Source organism: Myotis lucifugus, unplaced genomic scaffold, assembly GCF_000147115.1.
Source record: "Myotis lucifugus unplaced genomic scaffold, Myoluc2.0 scaffold_138, whole genome shotgun sequence".
Taxonomy (NCBI): domain Eukaryota; kingdom Metazoa; phylum Chordata; class Mammalia; order Chiroptera; family Vespertilionidae; genus Myotis; species Myotis lucifugus.
The window spans coordinates 1,055,179-1,080,414 of NW_005871186.1; the positions used below are offsets into that span (position 1 = coordinate 1,055,179).

The 25,236-nt window shown below is 41.4% G+C and overlaps 1 protein-coding gene across 2 annotated transcripts in view; it reads left to right on the plus strand.

The window, feature by feature from the left end:
* The window catches only part of NUMA1 (nuclear mitotic apparatus protein 1), an 84,516-nt gene that overhangs the window by 17,145 nt on the left and 42,135 nt on the right, over positions 1 to 25,236 (plus strand). The window contains exon 1 of one of the 2 annotated variants that reach the window (XM_023758719.1): positions 14,782 to 14,820. The exons of the other annotated variant lie outside the window; for it this stretch is intronic. The gene's annotated coding sequence lies outside the window, so the exon portion shown is untranslated. Of the gene's footprint in view, positions 1 to 14,781; positions 14,821 to 25,236 lie in introns of those variants that run through there. 2 annotated transcript variants of the gene reach the window in all.

Sequence of the window (25,236 nt, forward strand, 5' to 3'; positions counted from 1 at the left end):
CATGGGTGGGGAATGTCTGGCCTGAGGGCCGTATAAGGCCTGTGAAATCATTTGGTCTGGCCCTGCCAAGGCATTAGGGGTGAGTAAATTAAATGTTTGACCAAATATAGCAGGCTAATTTTTAAGCTGATAATTTTGTATAGCCTGAGAATGATGTTAATAAATATCCAAGTGGCCCTTGGCAGAAAAAAGGTTCCCCACACCTGCTCTAAGGGCTTGTTTTCCTTGTTTTTATACTGAAAAGTTAGATACTAAGAGTTCAAGGTTTGGAACAGGTAGGCCTAATGAGATTTGATGGGGAAGTATCTGTTGTTCTATGCTGCTTGTCTATTAAACTAGGGGCAGTCCTGGTTGGTGTGGGTCAGTTGGTTGGAGTGTCATCCTGTGCACTGAAAGGTTGCCAGTTCGATTCCCAGTCAGGGCACATGCCCAGGTTGCAGGTTTGTTCCCCAGTGGTGGCGCATACAGGAGGAGGGGAGTGTGTACGAGAAGTAACCCACTGATGTTTCTCTCATACATCATCTCTCTTCCTCTCCTCCTCCCTTTCCCCTCTCTAAAAATCAGTAAAAAACAAAAACAAAACAAAACTAGGGCAGGAGTGGAAATCCTTTTTAGCACCTAAATTATAGTGACTACTGTGTACTTGTAGTCACAGCTGAGTGAACAAACATGAACTAGCTATTTAATGAGAAGTAGGCACTAGAAGCTTTCTCCTGAAACACAGTCACAGGGAATGCTGGTCCTGAGAGGTTATTCTCTGATGGGACCTATTGTTTGAAAGAAGTGGGGCTGAATTTCATCAAAATGGACTGTGGATATTGTAATTTAGAAGATTTAGAGAATTTGTTTCCTGCTGTTGTTAATTTTAAACCTTTCTTTAAAGGGGTTATTGATGTAGTGGATTCATTTAGAGAAAATAAAAAAAGGTGTAACCACAATTAGAAGTTAAATACCCTAGAGCAGAGCCAGTTGCTGGATAGACAAAATGGCCTAATTAGTTGCTCTACAATCCTTAGATCCTACAGTGACCCCAAAGAGAGAATATGCTGCCTGTACAGCTAGCTAGGCTGGAAGATTTGGTGACCTGTAGAATCCACACTTCTTAATCTCCCTATTTCTCTTCTCTGCCTTAGTGCCCTTTAGTCTTAATTAGGGTTGTGTTAACACAGTCATCTTGCCAGTCCCCTTAAAGTGGCAGGTCCATGACATTTTCTGCTGGTGACTCATTTTAGGTATGTGACTTTAAATTAGAGGGATTGTTCTGTTTGACAATTTGGCTTTACTGGCTGCCTCATTGAAAGAATTCACTAGATTAGGTTGAGAATGGAAGCTCTCATTCAGTCAGGCAGGATTATTTAGCGCCTACTCTGTATAAGCAGTGTGCTGGAATGGAGCTGATAGATGAATAAGATGGTTTCTTCTCTCCAGGAGCTTAGTCAAGTGAAACGTGTATACAGCTAGCATCGACCCGCAGAGGAATGAAATAGAGTGTGTAGAGGAACAAGTAATATGGGAGTGTACAGAGGAAAAACAGCTGTTCTGAATTTGGGGGAATAAGGAATGCTTCTGAAGGGAGAATGCATTTGAGTCAGATTCTATTTTTTTTCTTGTTTTTTGAGTCAGATTCTAAAGGTGAATAAGTTCAGTAGGTTTAGAAGAAAGGGCATTTGGAAGAGGTCCCAGCATGGGTAAAGGCACAGAGCCTGAAAAATACCTGGCATGTTTGGAAAAAGTATTCCTGAGATAGAAGACATTTTAGAGTAATGAGCAGGAGATGAAGCTAGAAAAGAAGTCTTAAAGAAGATCCTTGAATATGGTGGTGTAGGTAAATGCTGGTACTTGCCACCTTCTACAACCACATCAAAATTACAACTAAAATACAGAACAACTGTCATTCAGAACCACCTGAAGTCCTACAACTAGATTAGTAAGAAGAAGACACACTGAGACTGAGGGGCGGAGGCGTGGAACAGGCTGGTCTGACACCCATGTGTGGTGTTTCTTTAATTGGGAGGGATCTCTCCAAGGCCTTCCATGAGAAGCAGGGGTCCCAGCCCCACACCAGACCCCCAGCGCAGGGTTCCAGAGCTGGGAAGAGAAGTCCCCATAACTTCAGGCTGTAAAAACCAGTGGGGACTGTGGCTGAGTCTCACCGAGGCTGCTGGTGTCCCAGGTGTTCCTCTTAAAGGGCCCACACACGAGCTTACACTTCCGATTCCTCTGAGCTCTAGTGCTAGGCGGCGGCTTTGGGGGAATCCAGGGACATACAGGGATATGGGGAAGAACTGGACTGTCTGACTTCGGGGCAGGAACTCGGGGATGGCTTTCTCCCAGACAGAGGTACTTGCAGGGGTCAGTGTTCCTGTGCTGAGCTGGTGGGCAGCCACATCTGAGTTTCCATCAGTGTGGCCCACACTGTTCACTCAGTCCTGGTGATTCTGAGACCCTGCCCCATCTAATTTGCAGCCCCACCCAAGCTGTTTATAGTTGCTTTTCCATATGAATGACCTGTCCTGGCTCAGGCTTCAGACTTTGCCAAAATCTCTTAAACAGCAACTAGAGTTAGCATGCCCCACACCTATCAATAAAAGGCTCAAGGATGGCCCCGGTGAGGACGGGACGGCCCCGGTGAGGTTGAGATGGCCCTGGGGAGGTCGGGACAGCCCCGGTGAGGTCGGGATGGCCCTGGTGAGGTTGAAACGGCCCCAGTGAGGTCGAGACGGCCCCGGTGAGGCCGAAATGGCCCCGGTGAAGTCGGGACGGCCCAGGTGAGGTTGAAACGGCCCCGGTGAGTTAGGGACAGCCCTGGTGAGGTCGGGACGGCCCCAGTGAGGTTGGGACAGCCCCGGTGAGGCTGAAACGGCCCGGGTGAGGTCAAAACGGCCCTGGTGAGGTTGGGACGGCCCCGGTGAAGTGGGGACGGGCCCGGTGAGGTTGAAACGGATAATAAAGACCAATATAAACTGATGAACAAAAATAGATGCAGAGGCAGAGCAGCATTGAACAGACTGTCAAACTACAGTGGGAAGCTTGGGGAGGGTTTGGGGGGCGGGTTAAGAGATCAACTGAAGGACTTATATGCATGCATATAAGAATAACCAATGGACACAAAACACTGGGGGGCAGGGGAGGTCGGGTGAAAGTTAAGCGGGGGGAAAAAGGAGACATATGTAATACTCTTTGTAATACTTTAAGAAATAAAAATTATTAATAAAAATTAAAAAATAAAAGGCTCAAGACCCAGCATTATTACCACCCTGCCTTGCTTCACAGCTAGGCCTCATTTGAGCACTTCCTAGCCCAATACAAGTAGCAGCCATCTGCAGATCTCTCTGTAGTTCCTGCTGGGTGGCCCTAGGCAGTGACTGACTTTGTACATCCTGGGAGGCCCCAGAACAGTGACACAGTGGACAGCTTCAGACCATACCAGATTGCAACTCTACACATCCACAAGGGAAAGACTCAGCACCAAAGCCCCACTGAAGCAATTCCTGCTCCATAGGGTGTCTCCTGCATAGCAGATCTTCTATTGTAGATGCAGCTGGTCCTCACAGCCAATTGGCCTGGAGGCCAATTCCTCCCAGTGATGCCAGTCAAGGCTCAACTACAACAAGACTGTGCACACAGTTCACATCAGGGCTCACCGAGAGTGCCCAACTCAGGTGATTGGGAGGCTGAGCCACTGGGCCCTACAGGACACCTATTACACAAAGCCACTTTACCAATTACAGTAGACATAACAGCTCTACCTAATACATGGAAACAAACACAGGGAAGCAGCCAAAAAACAGAGACAAAGAAACATGTCACAAATGAAAGAAATGGAAGCAAGCAAGCTACTGGATACCAGAGTTCAAAACAATGGTTATAAGGTTACTCAAGGATCTTCTTGAGACCTCCAAGGAACTTAGTGAGACTTTCAAGGATCTTAGTGAGAATGTCAAAGACATAAAACACACACACACACACAAAACCCAAAACAAAACAAAACAAAAAAACACCAGTCAGAAATTAAGCATACACTAACTGAAATAAAGAATAATTTACAGGGATTCAACAGTAGAGTAGAGGATTCTGAGAATCAAATCAACTATTGGAATATGAGGAAGCAAAAAACATCCAATCAGAAGAGCAAAAAGAAAAAAGAATTATAAAATATGAAGATAGTGTAAGGAGCCTATGGGACAACTTCAAGCATACCAACATTCGCATTATGGGGGTGCCAGAAGGAGGAGAGAGAGAGAGAGTGCAAGATATTGAAAACCTATTTGAAGAAATAATGACAGAAAACTTCCCCTGCCTGATGAAAGAAATAGACTTACAAGTCCAGGAAGCGCAGAGTCTCACACAAGAGGAACCCAAAGAGGCCCACATCATAATTAAAATGCCAAGGGTTAAAGACAAAGAGAATCTTAAAAGCAGCAAGAGAAAAGCAGTTAATTATCTACAACAGAGCACCCATATAACTGTCAGCTGATTTCTCAACTGAAACTGCAGGCCAGAAGGGAATGGCAAGAAATATTCAAAGTGATGAATAGCAAGTCCCTATAGCCAAGATTACTCTACCCAGCAAAGCTCTCATTTAGAATTGAGGGTCAGATAAAGAGCTTCACAGACAAGAAAAAGCTAAAGGCGTTCACCACCACCAAACCAGTACTACATGAAATGCTGAAGGGTATTCTTTAAGAAGAGGATGGAGGAGAAGAAGGGGAAGAGATAAAAATATGAACAATAAAATGGCAACAAATACATATCAACAATTGAACCTTAAAATAAAAATAAACAAACAAGAAATCTAATGAACAAACTGAACAAGAAATTTAATGAATAAAATAGAATTAGAGGCATGGAAACATGGAACAGACAGACAAATCTCAGAGGGAAGGGGGTTGGGGGAACAGGAGGAGATTAACCAAAGATCTTATATGCATTACCTATGGACACAGACAATAGGCTGATAAAGGCCTGGGGCTGGGCAGGAACTGGGTTGAGGGGGTGGGGGAAAGAGGGACATCTGTAATACTCTCAACAATAAAGATTTTTAAAAAAGATTTTATATCTCAACATTTAATATCTTCTAGATTCAGTTCTGTCACTTTCTAAATAGAAAATTTTAAGCATTCACTTTACCGCTTCAAAAATCATTTTATGTAATGTACCATTTTATTGATAAAGCAAGTTTACCTTAGCATTTACAGATTAAACTTTTTCTTTCAACTATTTATGAGTAACTCTAAATGTCTGGAACACGAAATTTGAGGTAAGCTATACATGTGCTTGGATTGAGTACTGTTGGACTGGTAAGCAGAGGACTGGTGTACAGGAACATGTCTCTTAGCTGAATGAGCTGCCTTAGGGATCTGCAAACTTTTCCTATAAAAAGCCAGGTAGTAAGCTTTGCAGGCCATATGATCTGTCTTAACAACTCTACTCTGCTGCTGTAGTGCAAAAACTGCTGTAGACAATACATTTGAATGAGTGGAGTGGTGTTCCAATGAAACTTTATTTTTGGACACTGGAAAAAAAAGGTACCTTAAGTGTCATGCCAAGGGATTTGGATTTATTCTGCATTGAGTTAGCTTTTGAATGTTTTTGATGTAAAGAATAACATGACCCAATCCATGTTACTTAGGTCTTGGTCTGTTTTAAGTGTAAGGTCTTAGATTTCAAGGTGGAGAAGGTGGTGGTCCTGGGTTCTTAGAGTATAAGTTTTGTTAAGCATCTCATGTTTGAGCACTTGATTCCTTAGTTACATTTACTAGAGCACTACAAAGTGTCCCCATTCCCTAAAGATGAAGGTTTTCTTAAGCATATACAATACATACAGACTTCTTTCTAGTGGGTTGCTTGCTACTGTGAATCCTTTGAGGATAAAATTCATCACAGGGGTGGCTTCTGAATATACAGTGGAAACCAAACAACATTTTTTAAAAAATATGTTTTTACTAGAGGCCCAGTGCACGAAACACGTGCACGGGCGGGGGGGGGGGATGTCCCTCAGCCCGGCCTGCATCCTCTCGCAATCTGGGACCCCTCGGGGGATGTTGGGCCTAAACTGTCAGTCGGACATCTCTCACAATCAGGAACATTGCATGCACCAGTGACCCTACTTTTCATACAGGTGAAAGGCATCTTGCTGTTGTATGGGCAGCTACATTTTTTTGCCCTGATTATAAAAAGTAGTACATAACATGATCCTTCTGAGGTTATAGTACCATTTTACCCATCTTATGGGTGGAAAAACTGAAGCAGAGAGAAGTAATTGGCTTTGTCACACAGTTATAAGTGTCAGAATCAGGGCTGACCATAAAACGTGCAAGCCAGAATCCTTGCATGTCATTGCTGCATATCCTGTTTTTTCATTGTCAGAGTAACCTTGACAGGTTTTAATTTTTAAATCTAAGAGACTGTTCCTAGGTAGGGTCCCTAGGCCTGGCCAGTGATCAGGGCCATCTGTGGGGCAACCGGTGGGCAGGGCGATTGGGGTGCCCCAGTGGCCAGCCCCACCCCCCTGATCACTGCCTCTGGTCGCCTCCCTCTCCGGGGATAGGGGCCAGATGCTCAACACAAGAGCTGCCCCAGACCAGGGCAGCTCCTGCGTTGAGCATCTGCCCCCTGGTGGTCTGTGCATGTCATAGTGACTGGTCGTTCTGCCTGTCATTTCGCAGTTCGGTTGATTTGCATATTAGGGTTTTATTATATAGGATTGCTTTCAGAGAGGAAGGGAGAGGGTGAGAGATAGAACCATCAATGATGTGAGATAATCATGGATCGGCTGCCTCCTGCATGACCCCTACCGGGGTGGAGCCCATAACCTGGGCATGTGCCCTGACTGGGAATCAAACTGTGACCTTCTGGTTCATAGGTTGACGCTCAACCACTGAGCCATGCTGGCCAGGCCCAAACAACATTTTGAACCTGATAGAAAAATAGTAAATATTCATTGTAGGAAATAGGCAAAATACAGAAAAATATAAAGAAGGAAATGAAAATCATTCATAACCCTACCATTTGGAGAAAATCACTTATTCCCATTTTAGTATTTCCTTTTAATATTTTATGTACCTATTAATATTTCTGTTTTGTATAATGCAGATCATACATTAACTACAAATTTGTATTCTGCTTTTTTTCCATTTACCATTGTTTTTATTATATAAATTCACATATATTTATAATGTTGCTGAAACTCTTTATACATATTTCTAATGCCTATATAATAGTCTATCATATAGGATTTTTAAAGTGCTTTCAGTTTTTCATTTTAAAGAGTAATACTTTTATACAAATTATATGTAACAAATAAGTCCTCTGTAAATTCACCATTTATCCTAACCCTACTCCAGAGGTAACCATTATTTATTAATAGTTTTAAGTAAATTATTAGTTATTATGCATAAATGTGCATAAAAATTATGCATACATTTTTGTCAGTATTTTTATTATGTAAGTCTGCAAGTGGATTACTGGGTCAAATAATGTGAATTAATTTTTTTCTCTGATTATATATCATGGTACAGTTTAGAAAACAAAGTTTTAAGGGAGAAAATAAAAATACCCTATAATCCCACAACTCAGAAATAAACATTATTTGGTATATTTCCTTACAACTACATACACACATTCACACTCACAAGTATGCAGGTGTGTTTATTATACACACATTGGTATATGTACTTTAAAAAAGAAATTGGGTTCATACCATACTAAAGCTTTATATCCTGCTTTTTAAATTAATTTCTTGAGTATTTCCCCATGTTATTAAAATTATTTAAATACTAGAGATGTGGTGCACAACATTTGTGCACTGGGGGGGGGGGGGGGTCTCTCAGCCCGGGCTGTGCCCTCTTGCAGTCGGGACCCCTTAGGGAATGTCCACCTGCCGGCTTAGGCCCAATTCCCAGTGCATGTCATAGTGACTGGTTGTTCTGCCGTTTGGTTGATTTGCATATTAGAGTTTTATTATATAGGATATTTTAAAATATATTTTTATTGATTTCATAGAGGAAGGGAGATGGAGAGAGAGCTAGAAACATCAATGATGAGAGAGAATCATTGATCGGCTGCCTCCCACACACTCGCAGTGGGGACCAGCCCGTAACCAGGCATGTGCCCTGACTGGGAATCAACCTCCTGGTTCCCACTTGTAAAATTTTTGGTAAAATATACATAACATAATTTGCCATCTTAAGCATTGTTAAGTGTTGGATTCACAAATTCATAATTAAGTGTACAATTCAGTGGCATTAAGTATATTCATAGTGTCATGCAGTTATCACCACTATCCATTTCCAGGACATTTTCATTACCCCAAACAAAAACTTTGTATCCAATAAACAATAATTCCCATTCCTCCCTCCCTCAGTCCCTGGTACCCTCTAATTCTACTTTCTGTCTCTATGGATTTGCCCATTCTGGGCACCTCACAAGTGAAGTCAAACAATTTTGTCCTTTCGTGTCTGGCTTATTTCACTTAGCAGAGTGTTTGAATATGAACATTTTTTAAAGATTCTTGGTATGTATTGCCAAATTTCAGAGCACCACTTAAAGAATGTCTGTTTACTTGTATGAGAAAATGCACTTTTTTCTTTGGTTATTTATCATTCAGATTACTGGACTAAGTTAACTTTCCTGGAGAGTATGATAGCTTCTTTGGCATTATTACATAAAATCAAAATTTGGGAGAGTACGGAAGGAGAAAGGGGTGGTGTGTGTGTGCTGATATGAAGCCCTACTTACTAAAATTACCTTTGGAAATGAAAGGGAACAGAGATGTTACTCTCAATTCCCTATTCATAAAATGGGGATGATGGCAACTTCTCCCTCTGCCCTACAGTAACTTAATGGCCCTAAAATTCTCATTAGAAATTACTTATTTTTTGTGGCCAGGATCTTCAGAAAGGTAGGATCTAGAGGGGAGAATTGGCTTTCCTTCCCCACAAATGTCAGTGCCTTAGCTCTTAACAGTTGGCTAGATATGCTGGAAATGTTCAGCTACTGCCTAGTGAAGCTTCTCTCTACAAGCAAAAGGGAACCCAGCAGGCATGGCTCAGTGGTTGAGCATTGACCTATGAACCAGGAGGTCACGATTTGATTTTCAGTCAGGGCACATGCCCAGGTTGTGGGCTGGATTCCCAGTGTGGGACATGGAAGATGCAGCCAATCAATGATTCTCTCTCATTATTGATGTTTCTATCTCTCTCTTCCTCTCCCTCCTCTCTGAAATAAAAATATATTTTAAAAAAATAAAAAGGAAGGAAAGGCACCTGTGTTGTGTGTATATGTGGGGATGGGTGTTTAGCAGCAGGCATAGTGGGGCTTGCTTTAAGTTCATACTATCGTATGTGAGTGGGAACTATATTGCTCATCAAAGTTACTGAAGGTCATTAGGACCCTTAGTTTCTCATTGGTTGAAATTATGAATAGCTCATAGGAAAGTCTCTAGTGTTGTGTCCCAACCCAGAATTAGGGGGATGTCTTTTGATTTTATTTGAGAGTTTTGGGCTTTTTTTCTTCAATATTACGTATCAGACCTATACAGCATATAAATTTATTTAAAAATCCACCATACTGTTTGACATAGCCACACTCTAGTCAATTGGACAACAATTAATCTCTAAACTTTTCTTTAGGTGTTAAATTTGAGTTAGTGTTTTACTTAGACTCAGTAAATATTTTAGGTTTTGCAGGCCATATAGTCACAACTACTCACCTCTGCCATTGGTGAACAAAAGTAGCTATAGACAATATGTAAATGAATGTGTGCGGCTGTGTTCCAATAAGAGTTCATTCACAAAAATAGGGGGAAGCTGGCCCAAAGGCCATAGTTGTTGACCCCTGGGTAATACATTAGCTAGTCAGAAGGACTAGCTTTCATGGGAAGTGATTAAACTTAGCTTTGACTTATGCTGCTTACAAGCTGTCACCTTTGCATCTCTGAGTCCTCATGATTAAAATCAAACTGGCAATACTTCTCATAAAAAATAAGAATGACCAATTACAACATATGAATAGATATTTAACTTTTCTGGAAATCAGGAAAATGTAAATTAAAACAATAATTTATTATTTTCTATCCTTTATATTGATAAAATAAAAATAACATGTTGTTGGAAGGGTGTAGAAACAGTAATTTTTATGCTCTGTTGGTGGGACTAAAATTGGTATACCTTTTGGTAATTTGGGAGTACCTATCGATATTTAACGTGTACGGACTTCATCAATTCCAATTATTGGTACATATCCTAGAGAAATTAGTTTGTATGTAAAAGAAGCTGTGTACCAGTATTAATTTTTGTTTTTTGATAATCCTCACCTGAGGATATTCTCTCCATTGATTTTTTTTAGAGATAATGGAAGGGAGGGAGAGAGACAGAGAGAAACATCGATATGAAAGAGACACATTGATTGATTGACTTTCACATACACCCAACTAGAGCTGGGGATCAAGCCTACAACTGAAATACATGCCCTTGACCAGAATCCAACCCGGGACCCTTTAGTCTGTGGGCTGATGCTCTAACTACTGAGCCAGACCAACTATGGCTGTACCAGTATTAATGATAACAACATTCTTTGTCATGACAGAACACTATGAACAACCTAAATGTTCAGACATAGCAAAATGGGAAAATAAGGTTTTGGCATAGTCTTACTATGGCATTTTTTTCTTGAGCTTTTACAAGTTTGAAGAGTCCATTATATACTAAGATGAAACATGTCAAAGAAATTTTTAAGTGAAAAAGGCAACTTGCAGAACAAATTATACAGTATAATTGCAGATATGTAAACCAAACACATGCATTCTTTTGTCTCTCTAATTATATACATATGTGCATATATATGTGTGTATACATGATTAGGAAAAGTGTAAAAAGTTACACAACAAATTTATAACAGTAGTTACCTTTGAGGAGGGGGTGCCATTGGGGAATGTTGGTTAAGGTTTGGTGAATAAGGAGTTTTACATTTTATTCTATATAATTCTGCATTATATTATTTCATAGCAATAATATATTCTTTCTCCTTCCTACTTGTTTGGGTATCTGGTGGGCCTATCTGCACTTGTCAGGGTCAGGAGTGTGACAAAGTAGGATTAATTCCGTAAGCCAGCTTTGCCCACATCAGATGAGTTGGAGCAGCTGCTGAGACCAGAACAAGGAGCACAACGTGTATGGGAGTGGGTGGGCCGGCAGTGTGTGCAGATGGCTGGAAGAGACAGCCAAGACAGGCCAACTCTAATTTGCCAACAGTAGCTATCACATGTCCTGTCTTAACATTCTCCAAATTGCTTTGCTCTTCATTATCACACTGGGTCCCAAGAATTCTGTGAGCAAGTGAGGCAGGGATGATAATAGGAAAAGAAGCAATCAAGACATGGGACAACAAAGAAAGTATGTGTGTAGAAATAGTTTTTTCCCCCTTTTATTTAAAAATAAACATGTACAAGGATATTCATTACAGCATCGTTTGAAATGGTAGTTATGTCCATCAATAGGAAAATATATGAACACATTATGGTATGTTCTTTTTTGTTGTTGTTAATCCTTAACCAAGGATATTTTTTCCTTTGATTTTTAAAGCTAGTGGAAGGGATGGGGAGAGACAGAGAAAAGAATATCGATGTGAGAGAGACACATCGCTTGGTTGTGCCCCGACTGGGGCGTGGTATCGAGGAGCCTGTAACCGAGGTACGGAATCGAGCCCGTGACCCTTCAGTCTGAGGGCTGATGCTCTAAGCACAGAGAAAAACCAGCTAGGGGTGCATATTCTTTATATGGACTATTCTTATACAGTTTTGTTTTGTTTTTAAATTCTTCATTGTTTAAAGTATTACATATGTCTCCTTTTTCCCCCATTGACCTCTCCCCGGCCGTTCCACCCCCAGCACATGCCCTCACCCCCCTACTGTCTGTGTCCATGGGTTATGCTTATACAGCTTTGTATTTTATTTTTTCATATGTAAAGAATTCATGGGAAGTTTACTTTAAAATTATCTATAAAGCACTCAACAGGCATATAGTATTATATCAGTAAACCAGAAAAATCTCTAATTCTCATGCTTCCATTACTACCCTTCAGACCACCATTGATATGTCTATAAGACAATTTGTCATGAAAAAAAATTATTGATGGCCAACAGTGTGGCTAATAATAATAACATTAAAACAGTAGGAAAGGTGACTGTACATCCCAGTGTGCTTGTGACTGTCATGACTTCTGTCAGTTCACTCAGGATTTCATCTGGATTTTGACTCATTCACTCTCACAAGTATTCCAGTTTGGATAATAAATTACATGATTACTTTAGTAATATGATTTTTGTTTGTTTTTGTGTTTGAATGATAGTATTTTTGAGTCCATCCTGATTTCTCTTGGACAGGTCTAATTTCAGTGAATCTTGTGGGTCTATGATAATTTGAAGGGTTGCTTCAAATAAGTAATTCGTTGCTATAAATCCTACCCTGTTTTATAAAATACTGTATTATTTTTAAGCATTTGTTAATTAGCTAAATTGACTATTTTATTTAAGAAGCAAAGTAAAATTCATTAGAATATAGCAAGGATCAGTATGTTAAGATTTACCTGGCAACAGCTTTTCTGGACATAATTGTATCTGGTAGCAACTACAGTTGAAATTTCAAACACAGTTCATGTATTATGTAGCTTTTTAAAAATATGAGTTGGAATAGCAAGAAAGCCCACTACATGGGAGAACATATTTGCCAATTATACATTCGATAAGGGGTTAATTTCCAAAATATATAGGGAACTCATACAACTTTAACAAAAGAAAGACAAACAATCCAATTAAAAAATGGGCAAAGGACCTAAATAGATACTTCTTCAAAGTGGATATACAGCCAGAGACACATGAAAAAATGCTCAATATCACTTATCCAAGAGATACAAATCGAAACCAACAATGAGATACCACCTCACACCTGTCAGAATGGCTTGTCAACGAATCAACAAACAAAAAGCATTGGTGAGGTTATGGAGAAAAGGGAACCCTTGTACACTGCTGGTGGAAAAGCAGACTGGTGCAGCCATTATGGAAAACAGTATGGAGTTTCCTCAGAAAATTAAAAATGGAACTTCCATTTGACTCAGTGATTTTACTTCTAGGAATATATCCTAGGAAACCCGAAACACGCATCAGAAAGAATATATGCACCACTGTGTTCATAGCGCAATTTACAATAGCTAAGGCTTGGAAACAGTCTAAGTGCCCATCAGCAGATGAGTGAATAAAAAAAACTGTGGTACATTTACACAATGGAATACTAAGAGGCAATAAAGAAGAAAGAACTCTTATCATTTCAACAGCATGGGTGGACCTGGAAAGTATTATGCTAAGTGAAATAAACCATTCAGAGAAAGATAAACATCACATGATCTCACTCACATGTGGAATCTAATGAACCAAATAAAATGATGAACAAAAATAGACCCAGAGACATAGAAGCATGACCAGACTGTTGAACCTCAGAGGGAAGGCAGGGGAAGGTGGGTGGGAAGAGATCAACCAATGAACTTGTATGCATATATGCATAACCTGTGGATACAAACAATGGGATGTTGAGGGGGACCAGATCAGGCTAGAAGAGGTTAATGGGGGAAAAGGAGGACCTATGTAATACTTTCAACAATAAATATTAAAAGAAATAAAAGTATGAGTTGGAATTTTAATTATTGAAACTTGGAGAGATGTTCGTGATAAATTATTAAGTGAGAAAAACAAGCTGCAGAGCAATGTTAGTGTAAACTTAGTTTTTTAAATATAGAAGACAATAAAGACCCTCTAAATATATAAAAAAATTTTGTGCTTATGTTTTTTGGGACATAGGAAAATCTGTTAATATTTCTTGTCTTGTGGAAGAACTTGGAGGGAGATGGAGGAGTGCTGAGAGATTACTAATTTTGTTTAATATCTAACCATTGTATTGCTTCATTGAGTTTAGAGAACAAGGAAAATAAACTTGTATGAGCAAGAAATGTAGTTTTCTAAGCATATTTTAATCTTAATTGATTTTTAAAAGCTGCTTTTAATTTTTTTCAGTAAGTTAATGAAGTAAGGAATTGTAAAATTCAAAATAGCGTTAACATGTACATTTTCCCTTGGGTTTAGGAGAGGAATTGGGTTAGTGCAGTGGTTGGCAAACCGCGGCTCTCGAGCCACATGCGGCTCTTTGGCCCCTTGAGTGTGGCTCTTCCACAGAATACCACGTGCGGGTGCGCACGTACAGTGAGATTGAAACTTCGTGGCCCATGCACAGAAGTCGGTTTTTGGAAAGGAGATAGAGTAGACGACACAAGTATACAAGACGAGTGTGGATGGGAGAGTTGGAAGGGGTCAACCTCAGTGAATGTACTTCAATCAGATTGAGGACGTTTTTAGCAAAGGCCAGCTTAGGAGTACCCTAATTAAGTTAATAACAATGTACCTACCTATACAGTTTAAGTTTAAAAAATTTGTCTCTCAAAAGAAATTTTAATCGTTGTGCTGTTGATATTTGGCTCTGTTGACTAATGAGTTTGCCGACCACTGGCTAGAGCCACAAATTTAGGGGGCGGGGGTGAATCCAGAACTTACCGCCAAGAGCTTCCAACACTAAACCTAGTATGTTTTCTTTTAATATATTTTTATTTATTAATTATTTTTTTAATCCTCACCCGATGATATTTTTCCATTGATTTTTAGAGAGCGTGGAAGAGAGAGGGAAAGACAGAAATATCGATGTGAGAGAAACGCAACGATTGGTTGCTTCCTGCACATGCCCAACCAAGGCCCAGGCCGGGGAGGAGCCTACAACCAAGGTAGGTGCCCTTGACTGGAATCGAACCTGGGACCCTTTGGTCCACAGGCCAATGCTCTACCCACTGAGCCAAATCTGCTAGGGCTGTTTTTATTTTTTATTGCGTTCATAGAGGGAAGGAGAGAGAGAAATATCAATGATAGAATCATTGATTAGCTGCCTCCTGCATTCCCCCTACTGGGGATAGAGCCTGCAATCTGGGCATATGCCCTGACTGGGAATCGAACCGTGACCTCCTGGTTCATAGGTGGATGCTCAACCACTGAGCTACACCTGGCCAGGCTAAATCTAGTATGTTTTCTACCACTAGCAAAGCTCTCCAAGAGTTACATATCTTTACATTAAATTGTTCCCCCTTTGGTTTCTTTTACTTTTGTCATCATCAGTTTTGTGTTTGTGAGCAAACATTGTAGTAGATATGTTACTTGTAGGGACAGAGTCATTTACTCCTGTGACAATGAACAGGGTGAACTGGTTCTCAGGTGTTTTGTAGAAAGACCTTGAGGGAGAATTGAATAGGGCCTCTTGGGTGTTATAATGAATCCTCTCTGGGTTTTTATTTGCCCTCTGCTTTTCTCCCCAGGAAGCTGCAGGCTTACAAACACTGCCTCATTATTCAGTCACTACCCTCTGGAGAGGGAGACTGAGGCTTCAGGTTAGGGTTCTGAAACAGCAGTCCTTCCATCCAGCCAATGGCTTTTCTTCCAGCTTTCTTTCTCCATGGCTTCCCACCTTTGAGATCTGATCAACATCCCTTCTAGTAGAAGATTTTGTCCATTCTTGCTATTTCAGAGGAATTTTGGTCCTTCAGTGTTGGTAAAGCTCTTGCATTTTCAGGAAAGAATTCTCTGGTTACTTTTAAAATTAGAACTGCTTGGTTGTTTTGATTAAAAAGTTGATTTTTATGAGGAGATAAAGGTACCGTTGTTCTTTGGGCCACTGAAAATGTGCTTGCTTTGTTATTCATTCAATCAATGGTTGTTTTATTAAGAGCAGTAGAGAATAATATAGACCAGATAGATAGCTCACTACTTATGTGAGACTAAGTCACTTAACTCCTGATCCTCAGATTTCCTAATCTTTAAAATAGAAATAAAACCTACCTTTTAGATTGTCCTGAGGATTGGATGAGATGACCATGTAAGAGGGTGGACTCGGGACAGACCCAATTGGGCTCAAATTTTGTATCCAACAGTTACTAGTGTGTGACTTTAGGCAAGTTATTCAATCTTTTTAATTCTCAGGTTTTTTTTCTGTTAAATAGCAATAATCATAGTGTTTGGATTATTGTATCATTGGGTTATTGTGAGGATGAAATAAAATAAAGCACAGAAGTGTTCAGCATAGTGCCTGGTAAATACTAAGTGCTCATTAAATGTAGGCTATTAATTACAGCAATAACAGCAACAACAATAATGATAGACTTTATTATGCTAGGACATCAAGTGGCAGAGGAAAGACTTCAAGGCATTGCATAAGGCAATGAATTCAAAAGAGGGTTTTTCCTGCTATCTTTCCAGGAGAGGTCCTCAAGGGACTGAAAGAGAGCTCTCTGACTGGGCCCTAGCCTACAGCTTCCTGCAGCAAAAGCTTCCCTCCAGGCTAGTAAGCTGCGTAGTAGGTTCAGAGGACTTGAAAGGACAGTATGAAGACCAGTTTGGCAGGAGGGTTTTGCTGAGGGCATAAATGACTCTAAGAAGGTAAAACTGAGGCCAAGTCATGGAAGGCTTGAATGCCAGGCAAATTATTTGTATTAGAATCACCTCATTCCTGGGCCATCTCAAGGGAATTGCTCTCAGTCTTTCATTTAAAATTTTAAAAATGGTGATATATATCAAAAACTGTAACACAGCCCTGACTGGTTTGGCTCAGTGGAGAGAGCCTGTGAACTGAAGGGTCCCAGGTTCGATTCCGGTCAAGGGCATGTACCTTGGTTGCGGGTACATCCCCAGTAGGGGGTGTGCAGGAGGCAGCTGATCGATGTTTCTCTGTCATCGATGTTTCTAACTCTCCACCCCTCTCCCTTCCTCTCTGTAAAAAAAAGAACAAACAAACAAACAAACAAAACTATAACACATTTTAAACCCGAATAATAAACACCCATGCACCTATGGCCCAGCTCAGGAGATGTAATATTCCCACACCCTTTGAAACACCCTGTGCACCACACACCCATCACCAACCCCTTCCAACCTCTATCTGAACACTATTTGGAATTTTTAGTCATTCATCATTTTCCTTTCCTTCCTTCCTCCCTACCCTTCTTCGCTCTTTCTCTCCCTCTCCTTCTCTTCTTTTTCATCCCCCTTCCTTCCCACCTCCACTTTTAAAAAAATGATTTTACCACTGCTATCCCAGTCTTCCAGTCTTGGGAGACAGTGAGCAGGATGTGGAATCAGGCAGGAGCCTGGCTGGGCTGGGAAGAGGAGGGGTGGGGAAGTTCTTTGCTTCTGCCACAGGAGGGGAGTGGTTGACTGCACTGTGGTAGGGGAGAAAGAGGCACATTCTTAGTGGCTCAGACCCTTACTAGCTGTGTGACCTTAGGCCAGCCTCCTTGAGTTGCTCTGAAGAGAAGGCCCAGAAACATGGCAATTGTGGTGGAGAGGTTCCAGAGGAGAGGTCAGCCCCTCTGAGGCTGCACAGCTAGAAGTTGCTGCCTTGTGTTTAGAGCCAAAGAAGAGTAGAGGGAAAGACCTCTTGTATTCTTTTGAGACACAGTATCAATTCTTTTATGTGCTGGGGAGCTGCAGGGCTAACTCTATGCCAGATGAGGCCAGGAAGAGTTTAGCAGGTCTGCCTCTTTGTTTTCACGTAATACAGTTTCTGAAATGTTGATTGTGCCAGTCATTACATTATATTTACCACTTTGTTTTTCTATAAAACTTTGGTTTTGCTTTTCTGTAAAAGCTTTTGCCTTTGCTTTGCCTTTGTGGTGCTTCTTTGAATAATAACTTTCCTTTCCCCAATAGCGACTGCAAGTGATACTGTGGGAGTGAGCTACAGGGTCTGGGAGAAGAAACAGGGCCATGTGAGGTCTCTGTAGCAGTGGGCCTTGTTCTGACCCCCTCCATAGTACCTCCACTATTCACCAGCCATTCTCTGGTGGAAACCTGCCATCCAAATGTAGTTTAGTGTTGGGGCTGGCCAGCAGCCCCTGAACGATGGATGAACAGATTACTCTGACAATTTCACTGTGAAGGAGAGGGCTAAGGGATAGCCCGGCTGAAGGAGCCAGGCAGCCTTGATTGCTTGCTTTGTTAGGCTTTTAAAAAATATATATATTTTTATTGATTTCAGAGAGTAAGGGAGAGGGAGAGAGAGATAGAAACATCAATGATGAGAACGAATCATTGATTGATTGCCTCCTGCACGCCCCCTACTGGGGATGGAGCCCGCAACTCGGGCATGTGCCCTTGACCAGAATTGAACCCGGGACCCTTCAGTCCACAGGCCAACACTCTATCCACTGAGCCAAACCGGCTAGAGCTTGTTAGGCTTTTATTGGAATTTTTATCTTTAAAGATACAATCAATAGGGGGAGTAACCTTGGGAGGACACATGTGTTTACATTGTCCTCTAGGCAAGGGCATCCAGGAATTAGGAATAAGGATTCCAGTAAACACCCAGGGGTCTGCATATACACAGACTTGTTTGGAAAGGTCAAGGAATAATTAGGGGCACCACCTTCGACACTCCCCTCAGTCTCCCCTAAGTTGGAATTCCGATAAACAGGACAGGTGGCCTTCCACACACTTCCCTTTTATCAGAATGTCCTTCTTACAAACTTTCCAACCAAGTCTTGTGTGCTCCCCAGCAGTTTAGTAGAGGATTCCAGGAGCCCTAGTGTGCTAGGTACTATGGAGGGTCATAGAGAGAGAGATGGAACTACTTATGCCCTTGTGGAATTTACACTGATGTGAAGACAAGACTTCATGCATATACAGTCAAGGGAGTACAAGTGCCAAATGCATAATGTAGACACATTTTTCTGGTTACCAATATAATACATGGTTATTAAAAATAAATTCAGACTGGCCAGTGTGCCTCAGTGGTTGAACATTGACCTATTATCCAGGAGGTCATGGTTCGATTCCTGGTCAGGGCACATGCCTGGGTTTTGGGCTTGATCCCAGCCATGGGCGTGCAAGAGGCAGCGGATTAACGATTCTCATCATTGATGTTTATATCTCTTCCTCTCCCTTCTTCTCCCTGAACTCAATAAAAACATATTTAAAAAAAAATAAATTCAGATATAAAAGAAACATAGTATAGGAAGTCCCCCAAGATATAATTCTTCCCCAAGATAGTCATTGTTATCTGTTAAATAGTTGAGGCCCTAGTCCGTTTTCTCAGTGGTTAGAGTATGGCTTGTGGACCAAAGGTCCTGGGTTCAATTCCCAGTCAAGGGCACATACCTCAGTTGCAGGCTTGATCCCCAGTGGGAGGCAACTTATTAATGGTCTTTGTCAAATAGATGTTCTCTCTCACTCTCTCTGTCCTCTACTTCCCTCCCTCCCATCCATTCACTCTAAATTTAAATGGAAAAATATCCTCGGGTGAGGATCAAAAAAAAAAATATATATACACACACACACACACACACACACACACACACACACACACACAATAGTAGCCCAGTGCATGAAATTCGTGTACATTAAAAGGGAATTAATTAGAGGAAATATTTTAATATTACTATTTGCCCTTTCTCTATAATACGTGTCAGAAATGAAAGAAAATTAGTAAAATGTATATGAAAATCTTCCTCCTGTCAGAGTCTGGGGTGTGCCGCGGGACCCAGAGTCAAGTTCCTGCCCACCTGTGTGTGCCTCGAAATCGCGAGAGGCCCAGACCTGGCCAGCCCCACCCCCATTGGGTGAGATCCAGACCCTGCTGGCCCCACCCCCATCAAGCTCTGCCGGGTGGGGGGCACAGCCTCACGTCCCCTGGCCCAGTGCCAGGCGGGGGGCGCAGCCTCTCAGGTCTCCCAGCGCACCCTCAGGTCTCCCGGCCCGGCACCGGGGTGGGGGTGTGTGTGGCCTGAGGTCCCCCATCAAGCACTGCTGGGTGGGGGGGCGCAGCCTGAGGTCCCCTATCAAGCCCCACCAGGCAGGGGGGCACAGCCTCAGGTCCCCCGGCCCGACACCACACAGCCTCAGGTCCCTGCTGATCGCTCGTTAAGGCTTGTTATGGGAACCCTGCCTCCACTGTGGGCACAGCCATCTTGTGTTATGGGAACTCCGCCCCTGCTGTGGGCACAGCCATCTTGTGACGGCGTGATGGTGGGAGGGTTAATTTGCATATTACCACTTTATTATATAGGATTTGAGGAATTGATATTTGAGCTGGACCTTAAAGTAAAATCCAGAGAGGCAGACTAATGGAAGGAAAGTAAGCATCCTGAGGATCCAATCTCCTGCACTAGCTTCCTCCACAAATGGTGAGCCAAATTCTGCTTGGACACCTTGGTGACAAGGGACCAAAATGCCAAAATAGGAAATTAACCTTCGTTAAGCACCTCCTTGTGCCTGATGTGCTAGCCAATGTTAAGCACGGATAGATGCTATAGATGAATTTTTCCTTATTACAACCTTAAAAAATAGGTATCTTTATCCATATTTTACAAACAGATACTGAGGCTCAGAGGTTACTTGCCAGTGTCACATAGTATGCATTTAGTAATCGTTAGCTGCTATTTATTATACCTGTTTTCTCTCTTGTAACATGATCTATATAGTCTCCCCACTTAATTTAATTCTATATATGTATACATTTTTTATTGAATTCAGTGAGGGAGAGGGAGAGAGACATAGAGACATCAATGATGAGAGAGAATCACCGATTGGCTGCCTCCTTTACACCCCCCATTTGGGATGGAGCCTACAACCCATGCATGTGCCCTGACCGGGAATTGAACTGTGACTTCCTGGTTCATAGGTCAATGCTCAACCACTGAGCCACGCCAGCTGGGCAATTCTATATATGGCCTTTCTGTCCTCCCAGCCATTCCTTACTGTTTGTTTGTTTGTTTATCATTGGCAGTAGTATTGCAGATGTCTCCTATTTTCTCCCTTTTGCCTCCCTTCACCCAACTGCCACCCCACCCCAGGCCTTCCCCATACTATTGTCTGTGTCCATGGGTTATGCATATATGGATATATGTTCTTTAGTTAATCTCTTTCTGTCCCCTTCCTACTGAGATCTGTTATTTTTTTCCATGCATCCATACCTCTGGATCTATTTTGTTGTTGTTGTTAATTCTCACGCAAGGACATTTTTCCCATTTATTTTTGGAAAGAATGGAAGGGAGAGAGACAGAGAGAGAAACATCCATGTGAAAGAGACACATCAATTGGTTGCCTCCTGCAAGTTCCCCACTGGGGCCGGGGATCAAGCCTGCAACTTGACCAGAATCGAACCCAGTACCCTTCAGTCCATGGGCTGACACTCTATTCACTGAGCCAAATCGGCTAGGGCCCTCTGGACCTATTTTGTTCATTAGTTTATTTTGTTCATTAGATTTCACATATAAGTCAGATCATGTGATATTTGTCTTTCTCTAACTGGCTTATTTTGCTTAGCATAATACTTTCCAGGTCCATCCATGCTGTCTCAAAGGGTAAGAGCTCCTTCTTTTTGATAGCTGCATAGTATTCCATTGTGTAGATGTACCACAGCTTTTTTATCCACTCGTCTACTGATGGGCACTTGGGCTGTTTACAGATCTTAGCTATTGTAAATAATGTTGCTATGAACATAGGGGTGCATATATTCTTTGTGATTGGTGTTTCGGGATTCTTAAAATATACTCCCAGAAGTGGGATCTCTGGGAGTCAAATGGCAGTTCCATTTTTAATTTTTTGAGGAACCTCTATACTGTTTTCCATGGTGGCTATACCAGTCCGCATTCCCATCCGCAGTGTACTAGGGTTCCCTTTTCTTTACATTCTCACTAGCACTTATTGTTTGTTGATTTATTGATGGTAGTCATTCTGGCAGGTCTGAGGTGATACTTCATTTTAGTTTTCATTTGCATCTCTCTGATGATTAGTGATGTTGAGCATTTTTTCATATGTCTATTGGCCATCTGTATATCCTCTTTGGAGAAGTGTCTATTCAGGTCCTTTGCCCATTTTTTAATTGGATTGTTTTTCTTCCTGGTGTTGAATTGTATGAGTTCTTTTTATATTTTGGAAGTTAAACCCTTATCAAATATATTATCCATGAATATGTTTTCCCATGCAGTAGGTTCCCTTTTTATTTTCTTAATGGTTTATTTTGCTGTGCAGAAGCTATTATTTATTTATTAAATATATATATTTTATTGATTTCAGAGAGAAAGGGAGAGGGAGAGAGAGTTTGAAACATCAATGATAAGAATCACTGATAGGCTGCCTCTTGCACATCCCCTACTGGGGATCGAGCCCGCAACCCGGGCATGTGCCCTTGACCAGAATTGAACCCGGGATCCTTTGGTCTGCAGGCTGATGCTCTATCCACTGAGCCAAACTGGCTAGGGCTGTGCAGGAGCTTTTTAGTCTGATGTAGTCCCATTTGTTATTTTTTTCCTTTGTTTCCCTTGCCCTAGGCCAGGGGTGGGCAACCCCTGGCAGGTGTGCCAAACATGGCATGCCAGTAACTTTTGCTGGCACGTGAAACCCTCTCTTATAATCTTCCATTTACAATTTTTTTCTTAATATCGACTTTTTTATTTTTTAGATAAATTCAGTGTGGGTGCATCTTAGATAAATAATTTTACATAACAAGTTATCTTAAAGACCATAGACATGGATTGACGAGAGAGGGGAAGAGCAATTTCAATAGTGTCGAAAACGAACTATTGAGGACTTGGAATGCCATTCCAGAAAATTTTTTCTGTTTAAAAAACTTTGCAACAGCGTTACTCTCCATGTTTTCATCCACATACGCTTGTGAATCTTTGTTCTCAGTGATGGATTTTGTTAAGTCTCGTAATAGGAGTAGCCTGACGGATGAAAGTAGTAGCTCGTACATATCTCTGAAGGTCACGAAATATAAACCTGATGTAAAATCTCTGTCATCAGTGATGCAGCAGCAAAAGTCCCACTGATAATATCAAACGGAGTCATAAAGTTTTCTGTCGGACTATCAGTGTACATGTATACATTAAAAAATACATGTATTTTTCATCATCATATACTGTGTTTTTGTCACTTGAATGAATTTTATTATTTCTTCAAGGTTCTTCACATACGTACACCTTAAGAGATATCAGGTAGGCGTAACATGTTCTCAAAAAATTAGGGTTGGCACGCAGAAGAATTTTGAGTCAGAGATTTTGCTGATTAAAAGGTTGCCCACCCCTGCCCTAGGCAAATATATTAGTGAAAATACAGCTACATGAGATGTCTAAGATTTTACTGCCTATTTTTTCTTCTTGGATTTTTATGGTTTTGTGACTTACATTCAAGCTTTTAAAATCCATTTTGACTTTATTCTTGTGTATTGTGTAAGTTGCTGGTCTAATTTCATTTTTTTGCATGTACCTGTCCAATTTCCCCAACACTATTTATTTATTTATTATTGATTTCAGAGAGGGAAGGGAGAGGGGGAGAGAGATAGAAACATCAATGATGACAGAGAATCATTGATTGGCTGCCTCCTGCATGCCCCCCTACTGGGGATCTATCCTGCAACCAGGGCATGTGCCCTTGATTGGAATTGAACCCAGGACACTTCAGTCCACAGGCCAACGCTCTATCCACTGAGTCAAACCCACTAGAGCCTAACACCATTTATTTTTATTTTATTTTAAAATATATTTTTATTGATTTCAGAGAGGAAGGGAGAGGGAGAGAGAGATAGAAACATCAGTGATGAGAGAGAATCATTGATTGGCTGCCTCCTGCGCACCCCACACACTGGGGATCAAGCCCACAACCCAGGCATGTGCTCTTGACCAGAATTGAACCTGGGACCCTTCAGTTCACAGGCCGACGACACTCTATCCACTGAGCCAAACTAGCCAGGTCCCTAACACCATTTATTGAAGAGATTATCTTTCACCCCACTGTATGCTCTTACCTCCATCTCTCACACTTCTCTCTTTATTACAATTTCTCCCTCTACTTCCAGTCATTCCCTTCTCTTCAGCCTATCTCCAGAATGTCCCTTATTCCCCTTCTTTCCATTCTCTCTTACCTTACTCTCCTCCACGTCCTCATTGTCTTCTGTCTGATGTGGCAGCCTTCTGACCCACTTCCCTGCTGCTAGTCTCATTTATTTACATATACCAGAATAATTTCTTAACGTACAGTTCTCATCATATCACATCTATGTGTTAAAAACAACAAACTAAGCATACGAATCTTTGATTTTTTTGGCCTAAAGTTTAAGATTCTCCAACTCACCCTTCAGATCTGTTCCCTTACTACTTACACACCTCCTCTCTGCTTTCCTTCCACACTCCTCTCTCCATTCCCATCTGGAGAATCCTACCTATGTGTTTTAAGATCCAGATTAAAATATTGTAACCAGTCAAACAATGGGTCCATGCTGCCTGTCACTACTCGAGCCAATTAAGCAGAGTCAGGGTTGAGTCATTATGATCATTTATTCCAATATTGCCGGCAATATGGGAGAGCAGCAGGTCATCCACAAAAATCTGCTTTGCAACCCACCATAAGCCAGCTGCTTATATAGATATAAGTACAAAGGAAAGTAGGCAAAAGGGCAGTTTACAGATACCCAAAAAGGGCTGGGGATCTTCAAAGGGTTTAGTGATATGCAAAGTCTAGAGTCTTCAGGTGAGCTCCCAGGTCCTGAGTGCAGCTGCCAGCCTGGTTAGAATGTGCCTTCTTTTTTCTTTTTTAAAAATATATTTCTTTATTCATTTTAGAGAGGAAGGGAGAAGGAGAGAGAGATAGAAACTTCAATGATGAGAGAGAATCATTGACCGGTTGCCTCCTGCACACCCCTACTGGGGATCGAGCCCGCAACCCAGGCATGTGCCCTTGACTGGAATCGAACCTGGAACCCTTCAGTCCGCAGGCCGACGCTCTATCCACTGAGCCAAGCCGGCTAGGGCAGAATGTGCCTTCTTTAATCAGAACAAAACAGTCACGGTTAACAGAGCATGATTAATATTTCTTACAATACTAGCTGGTTCCCCAACATCCTATTTCTGCCCCCTTTCAATATCACTTTGTTTTCTTAGTCCTTCCCTACTCTAAACTGGTTAGATTTTTTTAAATCTTTTTGTGGGATTTAGTATATACTGTCTTTAAATATAATTTTTGAATCATATTTCTTATCTCCTGTGGGATTATACCTATCTCAGTGTAGATGCCAGGCTTAATTCATCTTTATATACTTCCTACAGTACCTTGCACATAGTATGTACTTAATATATGGTGCAAATGAAAGGAAGAGGAGGGAG